We start from the raw sequence: 22,073 nt of genomic DNA, 5'->3' as shown, positions 1-22,073 counted from the left end.
TTCCAATCCCTGTTGAATCACTCCTTATTGATCTATGGGGGTGGTGGCTCAAATGTGAACAGGGTGAGGATAGGAAATCCGCAAGTGAAGTTCAGGGGTAGATGGTCACTTTCCAGGTCAAGGTGTTGTGGCGGAAACACAATTCTCATCCTGCTAGAGCCTGAAATTTCTCAAGAGGAGTCGAAGTTTCTCGATATATAATAGGAAAGAACAAATCTGACTCCATGTAAGGCTTGTTTCTTTAACTTTTGTATTTTGCTTCAAGTTAAGAATGTTGCTTATAGCTTCCCAGGTGGCTCTAGTGGCAAAGAACCCGCCTGCCAATGCTGAAAACGCAATGGGCATGGGTTGATCCCTGGGTTGGGAAGATCCCCTGGAGGAGGAAATGGCAACCCACTCCAGTGTTCTTGCCTGGAGAACTGTATGGACAGAGGAGCCTGGAGGGCTACAGCCCATGGGGTAGCAAAGACTTGAACAAGACTGAAGTAAAGAATGTTGCCTATAGCCTGAAATATACACAAGAGCCCATTCTCAAGGCTCTGATCTTTAAGGGTATAACAGACTTCCGTTCATAAAGAGATGAAAAATTGCAGAACAGAGAATAACATCTGTTTTTTTCAGAGGATTACAAGAACATCTTGACCTGACTTACAAGGAGGGCTACAAGAACAAAGGATTCCTATACATTGAAGTTTGCAGTAGCCAACCACTCTCCTCCAATTTGCCTTTTAAAATGGTTTGCCGAAACCCTTCAGGGAGTTTGGGACTTTGGGAGGAATGAGTCACCCATTCTCTGTGCATGGCCCTGCAATAAACCTTTCTCTGCTCCAAACTCCAACATCTCAGTATTGTTTGGTCTCATTGTATGCTGGGCACACAGATACTCATGAAAAGTTATCAGTGTTTAGAAACAAATTAGACAGTTATTTCTAATTTAGAATTACTGGGGCTAGACAAAACTGTGATCCAGGTTTGAGCCGCAGCATAGCAGAATCCATCTCACTTTACTCTTCCCTGACTCTGGTTTTCAAATTTTTAAGCACTTAAAATGCTGTTTCATACTTAGTTGATGACCAGTGGGAATTTACCTTACTGTGTGCATATGTATGTACACATGGATATGTACTTAGTTGGCACTTGTGCTGCAAACATTACATTTACAGAAACATAAATGGCAAGTCTGGCAGTTAATTTAGATGGTGTGCCTTGTTTTTGACTAAAAAAGGAAAAAAAAAACCCTAAATTTTGTGCATCCAAACAACTTGAAAGACTCTAGAAGCTACAGAATGTCTGGTCTCTGAGGTCATTAATGTTTCACTGAGGCAGACAGGGGCAAGCACAGCTTCTCAAAAAATTATCTTATAATCGCCAATAACAATGAAGGAAGGATCAGAAAAGGTTGCTTTCCTTTTACAAGACTTAGGTCAAAAAGCTTTTCCCCCAGGGAAAATTCTAAGTGTAATTCATTTGAGTTACCGAAATCTCTTATGTAACGCCATGCAGAAAGGGTAAGAGAACAACACAAAACATTAAAATGCGTCGAGATGAGATCACTGAAAGATGAGGCTGCGAAATTCTTCCAAGATTGAAGGTATTTTCAACCTGCACAGCGGATCTAGAGCTTTGTTTACAGCGTTCTTTCCTCACCAAATAGAAAAGAACCTGCTTCCAACAATGTGCAATGAGTTTTTACTCGGCTTCTTATTTTCTTTTGCTCAGAAAGACTGAAATATCTTTCTTTATTTCTCGTTTGGGAGTTTGAGAAATACACAGGAATATCTCTGTACCAAATTCCACCTGGAAAACACAACCTGATGAAGGGAATATGGAGATTTCAAATAGCTTTCAATAATTGTTCTCACGGGAGCACACACCCTCTCTTTTCACAATGCCACACAGTAACTTTCATTTTTTAACCTGAATCTTTCTCATATATTAGATTAGAACAAGCAGTAGCCAGTCTGGGGTCCTTTCCACTCTATACACTTGAAAAGGCCCATTCCTTTATCATCAGTATGGCTATATTTTACAGCTTTTTTCATTACTTCAACGGATATTGTTTTCTTGTGTATTTTTTTTCCTACAATCCAACCTATGTAACTAATAACCTGATTAGTCAAAACCAGCTGTATTTTATGGCCGATCTAAGCTAAGGAACCTCCCTTTTCACACGGGTCAGGACCTTAAAGCTAGTCTCTTTGACTGGAGACAGAAAATGTACATTTTTCCATGAAGTGGATGTGAAATCCTTCATCTTTAGCTTTAAGATTTCACAGTAACATTTGAGGAGCTATGGAAAATTCACCGGCTTTATAAGCTAGCACATTTTACTCCTAAGTCAGGTGGTAATAAATAGTGAATTAATTCTAAGCAAGACATCACTGGGACTTAAAGCTCCACCTCACAGATAAGGCATTGCTGCTTTAATATGCAACTAAAAGAAATTGCCTCTCTAACTTTAGACTTCTCCACCACTTGTCCTCAGCATTTTGGAAGGAAGAATGCAACATAAATCTCACAAAAGTTGGAAGGAACGCATGGCTGAAGTGGGTATTATTCACAAAGGAAAGGCACTCGCATATGTGCCCTGAAGAAATCTAATCTAAGCCTTGTCAGGATTCCCTGTCCTGATTTGACTGAATTAAGTCAAACACAGACTATCTCTTCCTGACATTCTCCCTACAGTCTCTACTTCCGAACTGAATTGATAGAATGGCAAAGCTTTTGCACAAACCTAATCTTTACTGCGGAGAAAGCAGTGGTAACCCACTCCAGTACTCTTGCCTGGAAAATCTCATGGACGGAGGAGCCTGGTAGGCTGCAGTACATGGGGTCACTAAGAGTTGGACACGACTGAGCGACTTCACTTTCACTTTTCACTTGCATGCACTGGAGAAGGAAATGGCAACCCACTCCAGTGTTCTTGCCTGGAGAATCCCAGGGACGGCAGAGCCTGGTGGGCTGCCGTCTCTGGGGTTGCACAGAATAGGACACGACTGAAGCGACTTAGCAGCAGCAGCAGCAGCAATCTTTACTGAACATCTTTCCAGGTCTCCTCAGATGTGAAGGAACAGTGACTTTAAGACACCCATCCTAGTTGATTTTCAAGACCTGGGCTCCCAGTCAGCTTGAACTGACCAGCAAGGGTCCAAGTGGAAGGTGGCTGCTTTGTGACTCCCCCAAAACACTTCTGTGACTGTTCAAGATAACTTTACAAAAACAAATTAATCTCCTTAAAGCCAACGTTATACCATATCACCTTCTATATTAATAACTTTTAGTAAAGGGAAAAGTTGTGAATTTTATGAATAGGAAAATATGTGCCCCCCAAATCTCAGTGTGGTGTGACTAGAACTGCTATAACTATTTTTTTTTTGCAAAAATTTATGTCTTACAGATAGTTCAAAGTGCTCACTGGAATTCCAATCACATCCACTTAGAGATAAATAGGGTTTGCATGTAGTCCTCTAGGGCAGAGGTCACCAAACTCTTTCTGGAAATCTCCAGGTGGTAAGTACTCTGGCTGTTGTGTTCCATAAAGTCTCTGTCACAACTAGTCAACAGTCTTTGAGCACAGAAGGAGCCAGAGACAGCAGTAGGTAAATGGGTGTGGCTATGTCCCATTAAATGATGATTCACAGAACCTGCAGCTGAAAAGACTGGGTTCAAAGGCATCTTTAGAGAATGGCATTTGTGATGACGTCAAAATCACCCTAAATATTTAGCATGAAGAGAATAATGGAAAAACCCAGACGGTGTGTATATAAAAGAGAAAGCAAGGGCAGAAGGGATGACTGCTTTCCTGAAAACAGAAAATTACTTTCTTATGTCCCTTCCAGCTCTAACATTCTCACTTGCTGTTAAGCTGCTTCAGTCGTGCCTAACTCTGTGCAACCCCATAGACGGCAGCCCACCAGGCTTCCCCGTCCCTGGGATTCTCCAGGCAAGAACACTGGAGTGGGTTGCCATTTCCTTCTCCAATGCATGAAAGTGAAAAGTGAAAGTGAAAGTGAAGTGTCCAACTCTTAGTGACCCCATGGACTGCAGCCTACCAGGCTCCTCCATCCATGGGATTTTCCAGGCAAGAGTACTGGAGTGGGGTGCCACTGCCTTCTCCAACATTCTCACTTACAGGACACTAGTAAGTCATTACAGAGGCCTTGGGAAAAACACAGGCTCCTCATAGACAGAAAGAGTCAGAGGACATGGAAAGTTGTCTCATCCAGATTCTTGTCCTCTTTTGATATTATGGAGACTTTGAAAGGCTAAGTGTTAAGGCTTGGTCCATTACTATCTCTGCTCTTTCACCCTGATCCAGGTAATCACCTAAGAGTGGTTCTTAAAGAAGATTTTATGGCTTGAACCAGGAATGAGATGGCTTAGTGGGAGGTCAGAAAGTGTTTGAGGAAGAAGATGCAGTGATGAATCTTAAATGAGACAGAATATTACTTCTGGGAAGGTGAGAAAAATCAAGAAAATTAACAAATCTAACACTTGAGCATTTTAAGACTCAGGTTTTGTGATAGACATTTTATATGTCCGTTGACACATTTAAAAGACAGATGTCTCAAAAGTCTAATTAGTAGGACAGTTACAATTCTACTCCTTGAATAATTTTTACTTCTTTAATAATTTAATCAACTGTTTACCCTATGATATATAGATTATGCTGCCAATTATTAAATATTTCTAATGCATTTTTAGAACTAAATTACTTACTGGGTAACAAAATTCTATGAAACAGGTGTTTTCAAGTGATTTCAAGTAACTTGTTTGAAGCAATTGTTTCTTAATCGCAAATAATGACTTACATTTGCTCCTCGAAACAACTGAATTCTTCCATTTTTTAGTATTGCATTTATTTTATGGAAAAATGAACAATTGGTTCAACACGTAGATAGGCTTTTAAACTACTTCATGAAACTGACTCAACATAGAATTCTAATAGAGTTTTGACACACCTGTACATTTACAGGCATACTTTGTTTTAATGTGAGGCACATATATTTCATACTTTACAAATTTAAGGTTTGTGGTAACTCTGAGTTGAGAAGGTCTATTGGTAAGATTTTTTTTTTTCCAACAACAGTATTTGCTCATTTTGTTTCTCTGTGTCAAGTTTTGGTAATTCTGACATTTTAAACATTTTAATCATTATTGCATTTGTTATGGTGATCTGTGAGCAGCAGTCTTTGATGTTACTATTGCAAAATGACTATGATTCCCTGAAGACTCAGATAATGGTTAGCAGTTTTAGCATAAAATATTTTCTAATTAGGGCATGTACATTTATTTTAGACACAATGTTGACTACAATGTAGTATAAATATAACTTTTATACACACTGGGAAAGCAAACAATTTGTATGACTTGCTTTATGGAAATATTCACTTTATTGAGGTTGTCTGGGACCCAATCTGCCAATATGTCCAAGGTGTACCTGTATTTATTTATGATAAGTGATGAAACAGATAGGTGATAAAACTGTAAAATATAACAAACACTGTATGGAAAAAATTTAAAAAATAAATGCAACAGTTTCACTTCAGAATTGTTGCAAGGATTAAATGAGATAAACATATATTAATTACTTTTGCTTCTCTAGTGATGAATGAGGAAGCTGATGCAGAAACTAAACTGGTCAGTGATCACCTAGGGGTGGCTTCGAATCCAGGCTGATGCACCTGCAAGGACTCCTCTTGACTCTCTTGGCTGTTTACCATCAAGGAGATTTCCAAATGTTCACATTAGCTGTGTGGTTAATTTAAAGAGGTCTCTGTGATCATTTTCATCATTTTTAAGGAATGTAAATAACTGGATTTCTGTGCACAAAATTTTGCAACTAGTTTCCTTTAGAAAGTTACCCTTGATGAGAGGAGGAAGAAATGCTTTTTTTATACATGTATTCTCTCAGAAGACAGTCTCTACAGAGAGACATGGGCCATTTTTAATGGTTAATTCTGCTTGAATATTTTAGTATTATTCAATGTTTGCTCATCGTTTTTAGAAGATTTGCAAGACACTTTCTGCATATATTATTTAATGTTCAGCAACCACATTAGGCAAGATGAGCATTTTTTAGTTTTGGATTATTTATATACTTTATTCCAAAATACATGACTATTGTTGACAAATCTACAGAACTCTCAATATATTTCATGTCTTTAAACAAATCACAAGAAAAGTGTCAGAGTGATTTATTAGAGCTCTTATTCAAGGAAGTCACTTGATTCCAAGCTTCTAGAAGTGAAGTGAAAGTCACTCAGTCGTGTCTGACTCTTTGCGACCCTATGGGAATAGACTGTGGAATTCTCTAGATCAGAATACTGGAGTGGGTAGCCTTTCCCATCTCCAGGGGCTCTTCCCAACCCAGGAATTAAACCCAAGTCTTCCACATTGCAGGCAGATTCTTTAACAGCTGAGCCACCAGGGAAGCCCAAGAATACCAGAGTGGGTAGCCTGTCCCTTCCCCAGAGGACCTTCCTGACCCAGGAATCAAGCTGGAGTCTCCTGCACAAGCAGGCAGATTTTTTACCAACTGAGCTATCAGGGAAAAGCAGGAGTAAATGATTATGAGGTCATTTATGAATGACCTCATCTATGAAATACCCACCTCTATGACTATCCCAGAAGCTTCTTGGAGGAGATTGTTTTATCTCTTGCCATACCAGCTGAGCTCATTTTCTGCAATTATCTCCTCTAAGTTTGCCTAGTAGCCACATACTTCAAAATAATTTTACAGAATAATAACTCACAATGTAAACACAATATATTATGAGAGTAGATTAAATGTGTCAAGTATTGACATACTTACATTTGAGCTGGTACACAGATGTATGACTCTTCAGTGTAGAAACCATACAATAGCAACCACAGAACTCCAGAGATGCAATTATTTCATTATGCTTATCACTATGCTTATCTTTACATCTTTTATTATTTCACCACATTTAACTGATTACTTTTTTTCACAAGACACCAAACCACTTGAAATCAGATGTCAATATCAACATTTTTTTACTATTATTAAAAAAAATTATTCATTTTTCCTCATATTTTCTAAAAAAAAACCACAGGCAATATTAGAAATTTGCAAACTTTATTCTAGGTCCATCACTTCTCCTTTCTCCATCCTCTTCAAATTACTGATGTCCTCTTCTACTAGGCACCCAAAGCCCTCATTTGACACCCACCCAACACAGGCCTACTACAACAGATCAAAACTACCAGGGCACCATCAGTGTTTTATTTAGAAAATAATCTATAAAAATAAGCCATTTTTTCCAAATACCTATGACCCAGGTGATGTGTCGAAGAGCATGAGCCAGAATCTTAAGGACCTTAAGAGCATCATTTCACCGCACATGCACCACCATCCTTCAGACTTTAGGACGCTCACTCTAAACAATTAAAACAGGCTTTGTTCTGGCTTTCCAGGCACCTTACAGACACAAAAGGTTCTGCAACTTTGACTCCTAAAAACTTCATGGGGATGACACAGGCCAGCTGCTACAACATATGTGACGCTGCACTTCAGCCCAAGCCTGACACTCCCCTGCCCTCCTGGAGGCTTTCTTCCAGCAGCTCTGGACGTGGTCCTTTAATTGCGCACATCCATAATTTAAGTCCGTCCTAGATCTCAGCTTTTCTATACCTCAAGATCTCAGTTACTTATCCCCTGCTTTTGTCTAATGTTATTGTTTTAGTGAACCAGATGAGCAAAAAATAAAAATCCAGCTTTGTAACTGTGTTAGTTAGAAATATATTGAGTGTCATTTTCAGAGACAGGTCCCCACTTATTTTCTGGTGAGCCATAATGCACATGCCATTGAAGTGATTAATTTATCTAATGGATTAAAATACCTGCTCCTTTTCTCGTTAAATTTATATGTATGTTTTTAAAACATAAGGAAGACTTTTAAAAAAAAACCTTTTTGTTAATAAATAGATTTGGGGGATTTATTTTTTTCATTAATTATTTTAACTGGAGGACAAGTCACAATATTGTGATGGTTTATTTGCCATACATCGACAAGAATCAGCCACATGTGCACGTGTCCCCCATTTAAGTGGCACTTGGCAAGCAGTGCCTGACGATTCCTATCTCAAGGGAACCACAATACACTTAAGAAGAATCAAGAGGTTTAAAGAGTGAAAGATAGGTAGCGAGGGAAGGTTAGAAGGAAGGAAGAAAGGGAAATAAACCTTTACAACACATCTTAGTTAACAAGCATTTTTCTAATATATAACTGAATATCCATTTGGCTCTTAACCTCTGGCCCACATTTTTACCATTAGATCATCATTTTCAGTGACAAAGAGTGTGATTTATTTGTTTAGGTTCATCTCAAAAGACTCTAGCTATTACCTTTTGAGAATGAACTTTCAAATGCTGGATTTCCAGGTTGTAAAACCAATGGATAAGTCACTGTGTTCAGTCACTGTGTTCAGTGATTTCTCACTAAGTTGACCACTCCCCATGCTACTCTTTGTTGACTACTGTGTGCCCTTATTTGCCATAGTGACAAGAAGGGGTTATCTGGGAATGTCTTCCTCAAGTCAGATTATATTGGACCTCACTCTACCTTGGCAAGGTTAAATATTTTACCCAGTCTATTTAAATGTGATTTGTCTATCTTATATCTAAACTTTAAAGTGGCTTTGGTGAAATAGAGATAAACCATTTAGACAAAAACAGACAAGAGCGACTAGATCAAACTACATGGCTTCTGCACGGCAGAGGAATCCATCAGCACGGTGAAAAGGCAGCCTATGTAATGGGAGAAAATATTTGCAGAAACACATATCCAAGCAGAGATCAGTATCCAAAATATACAAAGCATTCCCACAAGGCAACAGCAAAACTAAAAACAACATGCCCCCAAATAACCCAGTTTAAAGATGGGCAAATGACCTGAACAGACGTTTTTCCAAAGGTGCTCAACCTCATTAACCATCAGAGAAACACAAGCCAAAACCATAGTATCACCTCACACCTGTTTGAATGACTATTATCAAAAGGACAAGAGACAAATACTGGCTGGCCAGGATACAGAGAAAGCCACTAGTACTGTGGTGTACTAATACAGCCACCATGGAAACTAGTACAGCCGCTATGGAAAACAATATGGAGAATTCTCAAAAAATTAAACATATGCTATGTGATCAGAAATCCCACTTTGGGGTATAAATACAAAGGAAACAAAATCACCTGGAAGAGACATCTGTATTCCTATGTTCATAGCAGAATTACTCACAATACTGAAAACAACCCAAGCAACCAGTGATAGATGAATGGATAAAGAAAATGAGATACATATACACAGTGGAGTGTTATTCCTCATTAAAAAAAGGAAGGAAATCATATCATTTGCAATGTGGATGACCTAGAGGACACTGTGCTAAGTGAAGCAAGCCAGACAGAGAAAGAAAAGAGAACACATGATATCACTTGTACATGGAATCATAAAAAAAAAAAAAAAGTTGAATAGGAAAACTAGTTTGCCAGGGACGAAGGGCTCAGGGGTAGGGGAAATAGGAACAGGTTAGTTAAATAAACATAACCAATTTTTCTCAGAAACCAATTCACGCCATTCTGAATCTTTGTTTCAAACACATAAAAAATCCGATTTTTTAGACTTTCAAAAAAATTACTAACATGTCTTATTTATAACCTGTTCATTTTCTTAACCGTTTTCTCTTTCCATGTATAACCTTAGAATTACAGAGAAATATTACACAGAAAAATTACACAGAATTACACAGAAAAATAGAAATTTTTCATTAAATTCAGTAAATCTGAAATATCTCAAAAATGTATTTCATTCAGCCCACATTAAAACAAAAAGTAATTATAGGCTGTGTCTACTAAAAAGTTTAAAAGGAATTGACAGTAGCATGAAATATATTTGTTTACAAATGTTTACTGAATACCAACTTTGCTGAGCAAAGCAGGCCGGATCTCAGCCCCCATGGAGTCTGTGGTCTCATAACATCTGGCTGCTGGTGGTGGTGTTGCTATTTTTATTATTTGTTATCCTTGCCCCTGACAAAAACCTAAGTCAACTGGATTAGAAATCAAAGTAGAATTTTTATTGACTCACATGACTGCACGTGGCTTCAGGAAAAACTGCAGTGTTCACGAGACCATCTCCGCATGCCTTCTCTCTTAACTCTGCATGCTGGTTTCATCCATTCCTCTGGACATCAACATCCTACACCAAACAGGACCCGCATTCCCTTTCTTTCGTCCAATTGCAAAACTCTCAAGGGAAGTCTGATTTGCCAGATTGCATCATGGACCCTGACTGTGGTCAGTGGGGCCAAGTCTGACGATTACCAGAAATTCCTATTATGGACTTTTTCTTTAATCATGGCAAAAAACCACATACCATGAAATTCATTTTCTTAAAATTTTTAAAGTCAACAGTATAGTATTGTTATAATGCTGTACCTCTAGAGCTCTGCTTTCATCTTTCAGAACTGAAATTTTACTGACAATGAACAGCAACTCATCTTCTCTCCTTGACTCCAGCTCCTGGTACCCAATTTCTACTTTGTCTCAGATTTGAGGACTCCAAGAACCTCATATAAGTGGAGGCATGCAGTGGTGGTCTTTCTACTGCTGGCTCTCAGCATGATCACCTCCAGGGTCATCCATTTTGTCACATACAATAGGATTTCCTTCTCTTTTAAGGAACAAGATGTGGAGGACGAATTAAAAGCTAGGTTGAGAGGTTTGGGAGCCTTTGAAGCAAAGGCAAACTGGCTAATGGCCAAGTGGGGAAGAGATACAGTGTGTTCCATATGTTTGTGGACTGCGGTGATGAGATGAGAAAGAAAGGCAGGGCAGCGGAACGAGGCGGGCCAGATGTGCGGGGGTCTGATCCTAGGGCTTTGTAGTTCTCCAGGGACTCTGGTCTTTGCATATATAATTACTGGGGAGAAATTGGCATTGATTTACATTTTCAAAAATATCGTTCAGACTCCAATGTACTGTTCAAAGTCAAGCCAGGCAAACTGGGTCTGCTTACGTGCCTCTGGCTTCTCTTCCTTCCCCAGTCTCCTTCCATCTTTTAATAAATCAGTCCACAAATATTGCAAAGCACTGGCTCCACATGAAGTGAGACTCTTCAGGAGAAAAGCAGACCTCTTCAAGGAGTATTCATTTTCATCTTCTTAATTCCACATTGCTAAAGCCAGAAGGAAGTATTCTTTGTTCTCCTTGAATTCAGTTGGAAATTGTATTCTTAGCATGGCAGAAACTCTGGAGACTCAAGACTCTCTCAGTGGAGCTAGTGGTAATCTTGATTCTACTCCCATTACAGAACCAGACCTGTTTTGCTTAACACATAGCAAGCCAATAATGGTGAGATGCTGAAGTTTGAAGCAATGAGATGATTTATTCACAAGGTAGCCAAGTCAGTTTTCATTCCAATCCCAAAGAAAGGCAATGCCAAAGAATGCTCAAACTACTGCACAACTGCGTCTCACATGCTAGCAAAGTAATGCTCAAAATTCTCTAAGCCAGGCTGCAACATTACGTGAACCATGAACTTCCAGATGTTCAAGCTGGATTTAGAAAAGGCAGAGGAACCAGAGATCAAATTGCCAATATTCGTTGGATCATTGAAAAAGCAAGAGAGTTGAGAAAAACATCCACTTCTGCTTCATTGACTATGACAAAGCCTTTGACTGTGTGGTTCACAACAAACTGTGAAAAATTCTTCAAGAAATGGGAATACCAAACCATCTAATCTGTCTCCTGAGAAATCTGTACACAGGTCAAAAAGCAACAATTAGAACTGGACATGGAAAAACAGACCGGTTCCAAATCGGGAAAGGAGTATGTCAAGGCTGTATAATGTCACCCTGCTGGACTGGATGAAACACAAGCTGGAATCAAGATTACCAGGAGACATATCAATAACTTCAGATATGCAGATGATACTATCCTTATGGCAGAAAGTGAAGAAGAACTAAAGAGCCTCTTGATTAAAGTGAAAGAGGAGAGTGAAAAAATTGGCTTAAAACTAAACATTCAGAAAACTAAGATCATGGCATCTGGTCCCATCACTTCATGGCAAAGAGATGGGGAAACCTTGGAAACACAGATTTTTGGGAAGCCTCCAAAATCATGCAGATGGTGACTGCAGCCATGAAATTAAAAGATGCTTGCTCCTTGGAGAAAAGTTATGACCAATCTAAGCAGTTTATTAAAAAGCAGAGACATTACTTTGCCAACAAAAGTCTGGCTAGTCAAAGCTACGATTCTTCCAGTAGTCATCTATGGATGTGAGATTTGGACTACAGAGAAAGCTGAGTGCCGAAGAATTGATGCTTTTGAACTGTGGTGTTGGAGAAGACTCTTGAAAGTCCCTTGGACTGCAAGGAGATCCAACCAGTCCATCCTAAAGGAAATCAGTCCTGAATATTTATTGGAAGGGCTGATACTGAAGCTGAAACTCCAATGCTTTGGCCACCTGATGCAAAGAACTGACTCATTTGAAAAGACCCTGACGCTGGGAAAGATTGAAGGTGGGAGGAGAAGGGGACGATGGAGGATGAGATGGTTGGATGGTATCACCGACTCAATGGACATGAGTTTGAGTAAACTTCAGGAGTTGGTGATGGTCAGGGAAGCCTGGCGTGCTGCAGTCTCATGGCGTCACAAAGAGTCAGACATGACTGACTGACTGACTGAAATGAACTGAACTAGCCAAGCTAGGAGATCAGAAGTCTCACATCCACCCTCCCAAAGACAAGTAGCTGGAGTATCAAAGGGAGAAAGAATAAAGCCGGGTAGTTTGAAGTGTGGGGAGTATGGAGAAAGTGATTGAGAAAAGATGTGGGAATCATCATTCTCAGGTTTATCTAAGCTACACATTCAAAAATGGGGCATTTGGCAAGATCTGAGGGTGGAGTTTTCAGTGCTTTGATGTCATAAGGTCATCTAGTGGACACTCATGCATGCCCAGATGCAGGGTCAGAGGTTGTATCCGGTCTTAACCAGCTCAGCTTCAACTAGACACAGGCGGGTCCAAGTTTCTGGAAAACAACTTGAGCAAACATCTCACTGTTGGGGCTACATGCTGCTTGGAGAACATGAATGTCTTCTGAAGCCACAATTAAAACTACCTTGATTAGTGATGGTAGGTTCCAGGTGAAATGGATTTAATTTTAACAACTGCCTACAATTGCACTCCTATGTTTGGAAGAATTTTTGTAAAGTTTTCTTTTGTTATTCAATATTGTCAAATATTAACAGCATTTAGAGGAACTTGATTTAGACTGCTCTTGTTTTGTTTTGATTTTTATTACATGAAGGTCCTTCATTGCTGGTGGGCATTTTTGTCATTTTAAGATAATATCTATTTTCCAAAACAGGTTTCAGCTCAGTAATGATCAACTTTTATCCCCAAAGTAAATATAAATAACTGGAAACTGATCAAAATTAAAAATAGCAAATTTATATAATCTAAAAGTAAGTTTCAAAGTTTTATAACAAACTGACAAATAACTGTAAAAACAAAACTTTAACCTAATATTAAAAAACTCCTATAAATTGTTAATAATTCACATATAATTGTAACAAAAAGGAGACAGCCATTTATAAAATGACTGAAACTCTGTTTGATTAAGATATAATTATTTAATCTGATTATAACAGCAAATGCCCACTGGTAATTATTGAATTATCATTCAAATTACCTTATTAATTTCATAATTGATAATACTGAGAAGATTATAATTATTATTTTTTAATTCTATGAGTACTATGGATAAAATCTTAGTGTGAGATTACTAAACTCTCTAGTCATGCCCTCAACAAAAAGTGATAAAAAGTAAAAATGACAAGTGTATGTGTTAACTGAAATTCACAAAAGCTTGAAAATTTTCATTCAAGTGTGGGTGCCTTCTGCAAAACACAAAAATATTTAAATGAACTACCAAGTTATTGGGCTTCCCTTTTAGTTTAGCTGGTAAAGAATCTGCCTGCAATGTGGGAGACCTGGGTTAAATCCCTGGGTTGGGAAGATCCCCTGGAGATGGAAAAGGCTACATACTCCAGTATTCTGGCATGGAGAAGTCCATGGATGGTTTAGTCCATGGGGCTGCAGAGTTGAACATGACTGAGTGACTTTCACTTTCACTTAACCAAGTTATTAGTCATATTATATAGTGGAATAATTAATTAAGGATTTCTGGCAATTCGAATAAACTAACAGCAGAAAATAAAATTATACAACTATAAACTATTATTATAAATTACTTAATATGTTACTTAAATTCAAAGATTTGAATCCATGAAATGTTGAAGACTTAAATTTTAAAAATCTTTACTTGAATTCATTATTAACCTTTCCAAAGTTTCACATCTAGTATGCACGTTCACTTCTTTTACATCCTAAACATCTTTCTCTCATTTTCATGTTTATGTGAAACTGAGTTGTACCAAAGAGGCTTTTTTAACCTCTGCAAAAACCAGTCTGAAAGCGCACAGTATCTGCACTTACACTGCTTATTGACTTTTCACACTGTCTTTAATTCCTTGCCCACTTGCCTCTTCTTGGAGGTAGATACAATGTTACAGTTATACTGTTAATGTACATAAGTACTTCATTGAATAATTTTATTTGTGCATGCATGCTCAGCCACTCACCTGTGTCAGAGTCTTTGTGACTCCAAGGACTGAGGCCTACCAGGCTGCTCTGTCCATAAATTTTCCAGGCAGGAATAGTGGAGTGGGTTGCCATGCTCTCCTCCAGGGGATCTTCCTGACTCAGGGATCAAACCCTCATCTCTTGTGTCCTTGCTTTGGCAGGTGGATTCTTTACCACTGTGCCACCTGGGAAGCCCAAATTTTATCTGCAGTATATGGTTAAGCTACCCTTGTGATTTTACATCTTATTTTAGCATGATTAAATGAACAATGGCTATATCTACTTCTGGATGGAACTACTGAGCATCTGCTCCCTGGACTCATGCCTAAGTAGGAGAGACTCTCTCTGACCCCTTCAGTATTAAGAAAAATGTGAATTTAACAATTCACATCAAAATTCAGATTGTATTTTTAGCTCAAATACACAGAAAACAGCTGGAGCACAGGTTTAAAATTCATATGTTAATGGTGCTCTACAAAGCACAATATCAATAAAATGATAATTTGAAGGCTTATTGCAGATATTAACAATATGAAATAAACACATTCTCCTCTATTAGAGTATGTGTTACAGCTACCCAATGTAAATTATATAAAAGATCATTATATATGAACACATTTTATGTGGCAGATCTTCAACTTCTGAGGAAAATTTATCTCTAGATATAATATTTATAACAGCAATACATATATATCATGGCCTTAGTTCAAAATAAAACACGTTTTCATCTTTTAGATTTTATGCTGCTAATATAATGGCTATAAATATGAGAAATATATTTTCCAAATACCAGCTTTACACTGTGACCAATTACAGTATGAGGTATTTTTTGCATAAAAGAGTATTCAGAGATATGTATTTGGCAGTGATGTAATACACTTTGGTTGGGGAAATTAGAAGGAAATAGCTAGCTAATAAACTATACTATTTTGCCCAAATAGCTTTTTGTTGAATAGAAATTTAAATAAACTTAAAGGAAAAGACATAGCTCACAAAATTTCACTGAATGGAAATGAACCAAAGAAAATGCAAAATATATCAGTATGAAGTAGCTATAAATCAATCATTCATCAAGATCAATGTCACCAAACTCTATTAATTGGAATATAAACATAAAGATGCTCTTAAAACACACTTTGAATATACGTGAGAAATAAGCACATTTTTAAGAAAAACAACCATATGACAAGCATACCAATAGGTGTATGGGGTACCAAGTAAATGTCTAATCACAAAATATTGTGTCAGGAAAATAATCATAAGATCTCATCCTCTCAAGTCTATTGTCCCGCTCTAGCTGCCCATGTCTTTTCTATTGTATTTTTCTTAGCTCACTTATTCTATTTTTCTCTGACGCTAGTTCTATTACTTGCCTAGTCTTTGGCCATATCAACTGAAAAAAACATTGGTTTCTAACTTCTGTCTGCTCTACTATCTTAGAAATAAATATACCCTCTCTTTTTTATTTTACAAAGTGAATTATAGCTGCTAGTCCAGTAGCAGGTGGTACATTCAGGAATTATTAGACTAAGGCAACTACAAAATGGTACTATGCAAAGTCCATGGGGTCACAAAGAGTTGGACACAACTGAGCAATTTTCACTCACAAAGTCATTCCAGTGAATTCCCTGGATTTCACAGTCTTTGACTGTGTGGATCACAATAAACTGTGGAAAATTCTGAAAGAGATGGGAATACCAGACCACCTGACCTGCCTCTTGAGAAACCTATATGGAAATCAGGAAGCAACAGTTAGAAATGGACATGGAACAACAGACTGGTTCCAAATAGGAAAAGGAGTCTGTCAAGGCTGTATATTGTCACCCTGCTTATTTAACATATATACACAGTACATCATGAGAAACGCTGGGCTGGAAGAAGCACAAGCTGAAATCAAGATTGCCGGGAGAAACATCAATAACCTCAGACATGCAGATAACACCACCCTTATGGAAGAAAGTGAAGAAGAACTAAAAAGCCTCTTTATGAAAGTGAAAGAGGAGAGTGAAAAAGTAGGCTTAAAGGTCAACATTCAGAGAACGAAGATCATGGCATCTGGTCCCACACTTCATGGGAAATAGATGGGGAAACAGCAAAAACAGTGGCAGACTTTGTTTTTTGGGGCTCCAAAATCACTGCAGATGGTGATTGCAGCCATGAAATTAAAAGATACTTACTTCTGGGAAGGAAAGTTATGACCAACCTAGATAGCATATTCAAAAGCAAAGACATTACTTTTCCAACAAAGGTCCATCTAGTCAAGGCTATGGTTTTTCCAGTGGTCATGTATGGATGTGAGAGTTGGGCTGTGAAGAAAGCTGAGTGCCAAAGAATTGATGCTTTTGAATCATGGTGTTGGAGAAGACTCTTGAGAATCCCTTGGACTGCAAGGAGATCCAACCAGTCCATTCGAAGGAGATCAGCCCTGGGTTTTCTTTGGAAGGACTGATGCTAAAGCTGAAACTCCAGTACTTTGGCCACCTCATGCGAAGAGTTGACTCATTGGAAAAGACTCTGATGCTGGGATGGATTGGGGGCATGAGGAGAAGGGGACAACGGAGGATGAGATGGCTGGATGGCATCACTGACTCGATGGACATGAGTTTCAGAGAACTCTGGGAGGTGGTGATGGACAGGGAATCCTGGTGTGCTGCAATTCGTGGGGCTGCAAAGATTCGGACACGACTGAGCAACTGAACTGAACTGATTTGTATTTCTGAGGATATGACTGACTTCTAGTTGTTAAAGCTGGTTCTACCCATATATGATAGTCACATTTACCTATTATTCAAAGCTTGTTATGTCATGGATCTTGAAAGAAACAATCCTAAATGCCCATTCTGTGTGTCTTATTTGGACCTCTCCCGACAGTTAATTTCCAGCTGCTGCACAGAACTGCAAATGTTCTTTCCAAAGATCATACTCCTATTAAATCTCACACTAAATTGAACTTTATAGTTATGTTATATCCTTAGTTCTCAACTCACTGAGGCAAGTAATAATTAAAACAATGTACATTTGACTAATATCCAAGGCTTCTTTTGCATCAAATTATTGTGTCTGTCTGTTTACTACAACTGGACATACTTTACTAAAACAGAAGCAATGGACAAGAGGAATGTCTACTACTGAATAAGAAGGTAATTCAGGGAAAATATTAATAATTCACCTATTGTCTTCCAGGCTTCCCCATGGCTCAGCTGTAAATAATCACCTGCAATGCAGGAGAGGTAGGAGACATGGGTTGGGAAGATCTCCTGGAGGAGGAAATGGCAAGCCACTCCAGTATTCTTGCTGGGAAAATCCCATGGAGAGAGTGGCCTGGCAAACTGTAGTTCATAGGGTCACAATGAGTCAGACAACTGAGCAACTGAGCACATTGTCTTCTAACATCCTCTTCATTCTTATTGTTTACTAAAATAGATTTTTTTTTGCCTTTAACTTATTAAACAAATGCAGGAAACTCTGCTTCCACATCCCTTCTAGAAGTTTCAGTGAATAATTGGTAGAGAGTTGGCACATAACTGGACAGGACAGGTTGAGGAAAATTGGTTCACTGTGTTGCAGGAAGGTAGGTTTCCTTAGGAACAAATCCTGACCCAGGGAAGATATAAAGGAAAAAAGTTTTCTTACTAGAACTGGAGTTTTTAATTCTCTCTCTTCCACAACTGCAGTTGGCCATCTACTTTTGTTTTCACAGACAGCCTACCTGAGTGTTATGGCCCATGTTATGTTAACAATACTAGTATAGTTGAGAGATGATATAGTTCTCTTCTTTGCTAAGTGAATATAAAATAGAAATAATAAAATTAGGATGAAAATGTGCTCCATCACACAAAAATAACTACTAGTGAATGAGTAGAAACATGTATATTTAATAAAAAAAATTAAAGTTCAAGTTATTCTATCTACATCTATGATAGAATGATATCACAGATGATGGTTTTGAACTGTGGTGTTGGAGAAGACTGTTGAAAGTCCCTTGGACTGCAAAGAGATCAATCCAGTCAACCCTAAAGGAAATAAATCCTGAATATTCATTGGAGGGGCTGATGCTAAAACTGAGGCTCCAATACTTTGACCACCTGATTCGTAGAGCTGATTCATTAGAAAAGATGCTGATGCTGGGAAAGACTGAAGGCAGGAGAAGAAGGGGATGACAGAAGACAAGATGGTTGGCTGGCATCACCAACTCAATGGACATGAGTTTCAGCAAGCTCCAGGAGATGCGGAAGCACAGGAATACCTGGCATGCTGCAGTCCATGGGGTCACAAAGAGTTGGACACGACTGAGTGACTGAACCGGAGAAGGCAATGGCACCCCACTCCAATACTCTTGCCTGGAAAATCCCATGGACGGAGGAGCCTGCTTCGCTGCAGTCTATGGGGCTGCTAAGGGTCGGACACGACTGAGTGACTTCACTTTCACTCTTCACTTTCATGCATTGGAGAAGGCAATGGCAACCCACTCCAGTGTTCTTGCGTTGAGAATCCCAGGGACAGGGGAGCCTGGTGGGCTGCCATCTTTGGGGTTGCATAGAGTCGGACACGACTGAAGTGACTTAGCAGCAGCAGCACCACAGTGACTGAACAACAACAATCTACAATTTTGATAACATATAAACTAGAAATTCTATTTTTTAAATTTATATAGTGATTCAAATATTTTAAGAAGAAATATTTACTAAGATTTTAAATTCATAAGAAAAATATTTTCAGCTTCTCTTTGCCCTGGCTGGGCAAAGTTTGCAAAGCCAAATAAATGTGTCTTTTTTGTTTGTTTGTTTGTTTCAAAGTAACCAGGGTTGGCTTTTTTTTTATAGGGAGTCTCAACTAACTTATTCTCCTGAGGGATTGACTTCAGTGTTCAGAGAATATACAACATATTTAGACCCAGCTTCACTCACTCCAGAGATCAGAGAAACTTCTCACTTGTGAACTCTTTATCAAAGCATGTTTAGCGTCAGATTTTAGATTCAGAAGAAAATGCAATGTAAAATTCTGACATATTTTAAAAAGTATATAAAATTATGAGAGCTAAAATTATTCTTGGCACTGCTAAATAAAATGTCTAAGTAATTCCAATCTGCCCTCAAATTTTGTTTCACCTTTGTGACTTGTTTTTTTGTGACAGTAGATTTTTACCACTCATACACTGGCATGAGAGATATACTGGTTTCTTATATTAATATTGAAAGTTAACGAGGCAGGGAAGTATAGATCCAGATATTCTGAACTGTTAATTTCAAAATTTTTCGAGCAATTGGGAACAGGGGGAGTGTAGACACTCAGGACAACCGTCATCTAACTGCACAGTTCAGCCATCAGCAGCATGTTCTTTACACATCATCCTTCACAGCCAGTTTTACAAGCTGCATCAGAAACTTTCATTTGAACCTCATTCACACCATGGCCCTGCTGGGTTAAATGACCTTAGAGTTTCAGATTCTCATACATTAAAATCACCAATAACCCACTAAATGACATCTAGGTAGTGGGAAAGACAGGCAGTCAACAATATCCTCGGGAATGTCATGTAACTACAGTACCTGAGAGGCCCAAGGATCATTGCTGTCAGGAGTAAGTATTGTAAATGTGACCTCTGGGAAACATATATTCATGTAAATTTGCAAAAGAATCTACTGATAAGCAGCAGAATAGTCAAGGCCTCCACTATGACATGTGGAAGTGTGGATACCAATCAAGAGAAAACCAATGTAAAATGCAAAATCAATGTAAAATCTTATTAAAGCCATGGGGTCTAAAATTTTCAGACAGAATGAAGTCACTTTACAATGAACTTCAAGTAGTAGTCTATCCACTCATTGTAATAGAAAAGTGAACTAACAGAGGTTAAATAAAGGCTCAAAGGTCAATATTATTTGGAAATCCATTATAAATTGTGAAAAATAACATACTGTATGAAACAAAAGCCTGCAATTTCTAAACAGCAAAGTGTTATATGCTTCTTAGATAAGAATTAGAAAATGTATTCCCTTATTTATCAATGCATTAAAGGAATAATGTATAAAGCACTGCTATCACTCTGAATTGAGAAAATAAATACCTTTCAGTTCAGTTCAGTTGCTCAGTAGTGTCCGACTCAGTGCAACCCCATGAATTGCAGTGTTCCAGGCCTCCCTGTCCATCACCAACTCCCAGAGTTTACCCAAACTCATGTCCATCGAGTCAGTGATGCCATCCAGCCATCTCATCCTCTGTCGTCCCCCCTTCTCCTCCTGCCCCCAATCCCTCCCAGCATCAGAGTCTTTTCCAATGAGTCAACTCTTCACATGAGGTGGCCAAAGTACTGCAGCTTCAGCTTTAGCATCATTCCTTCCAAAGAAATCCCAGGGCTGATCTCTTTCAGAATGGACTGGCTGGATCTCCTTGCAGTCCAAGGGACTCTCAAGAGTCTTCTCCAACACCACAGTTCAAAAGCATCAATTCTTCGGTGCTCAGCCTTCTTCACAGTCCAACTCTCACATCCATACATGACCACAGGAAAAACCACAGCCTTGACTAGATGGACCTTTGTTGGCAAAGTAATGTCTCTGCTTTTGAATATGCTATCTAGGTTGGTCATAACTTTTCTTCCAAGGAGTAAGCGTCTTTTAATTTCATGGCTGCAGTCACCATCTGCAGTGATTTTGTAGCCCAAAAAAATAAAGTCTACCACTGTTTCCCCATCTATTTCCCATGAAGTGATGGGACCAGGTGCCATGATCTTTGTTTTCGGAATATTGAGCTTTAAGCCAATTTTTTCATTCTCCTCTTTCACTTTCATCAATACCCATACATTCCAGTTGTCTAAAAACAGGTTTTAAAAGTTAAAATATTGTTTTTTTCTAACAGCACTTATCTTAGGGAAAAAACATATTTTACAGAATATATTTGACATTCTCTATTTAAAAAGAAAGGAATTCAATAAACAAAGGAATAATTTCCAAAATTTAAGGTGAAAACCTTTTTCCATAATAATAATGTTTACATTTCTACAGCATTTCTATTACTACATTAGTTCCACAAAACATTTTAACTCACTTCATTATTCACACAAAGAAAATTATTTGTTTTCTTATAATTCCCTAATCAAGTAAACCTTAATTGTACTAGGCTGTGAATACCTTTGAAAATGTTTTGAAATGGTAACCCAGAATTAATAATGTGGTAGTACTAATTAAACTTGGAAAGTAAAACTGCATGGTTCATTAAAAAAAAATACCTTAACAGATGTTTTAAAATAGCATATAATTATACTTCAATTTTGACTTATATGAAACACTGGAAAAAATTATTTAGGAAAAGTCATTGAAATGTTGCAGTTAAAATATTAAATAATATGTATATCATGTATACACATAGTATATATATATATATATATATAAATGAAATATATATATGTATATA

General features: G+C 38.1%; 1 protein-coding gene across 1 annotated transcript in view; it reads right to left on the bottom strand.

The window, feature by feature from the left end:
* CNTNAP2 (contactin associated protein 2) overlaps positions 1-22,073 on the bottom strand; it is a 2,336,063-nt gene that overhangs the window by 2,037,756 nt on the left and 276,234 nt on the right. The window lies entirely within an intron of this gene.

The sequence above is a fragment of the Ovis canadensis genome, chromosome 4, assembly GCF_042477335.2.
Source record: "Ovis canadensis isolate MfBH-ARS-UI-01 breed Bighorn chromosome 4, ARS-UI_OviCan_v2, whole genome shotgun sequence".
Classification (NCBI taxonomy): Eukaryota; Metazoa; Chordata; class Mammalia; order Artiodactyla; family Bovidae; genus Ovis; species Ovis canadensis.
Note: the sequence above shows the minus strand (reverse complement) of the source record. Positions and strands in the feature narration are given on the sequence as shown.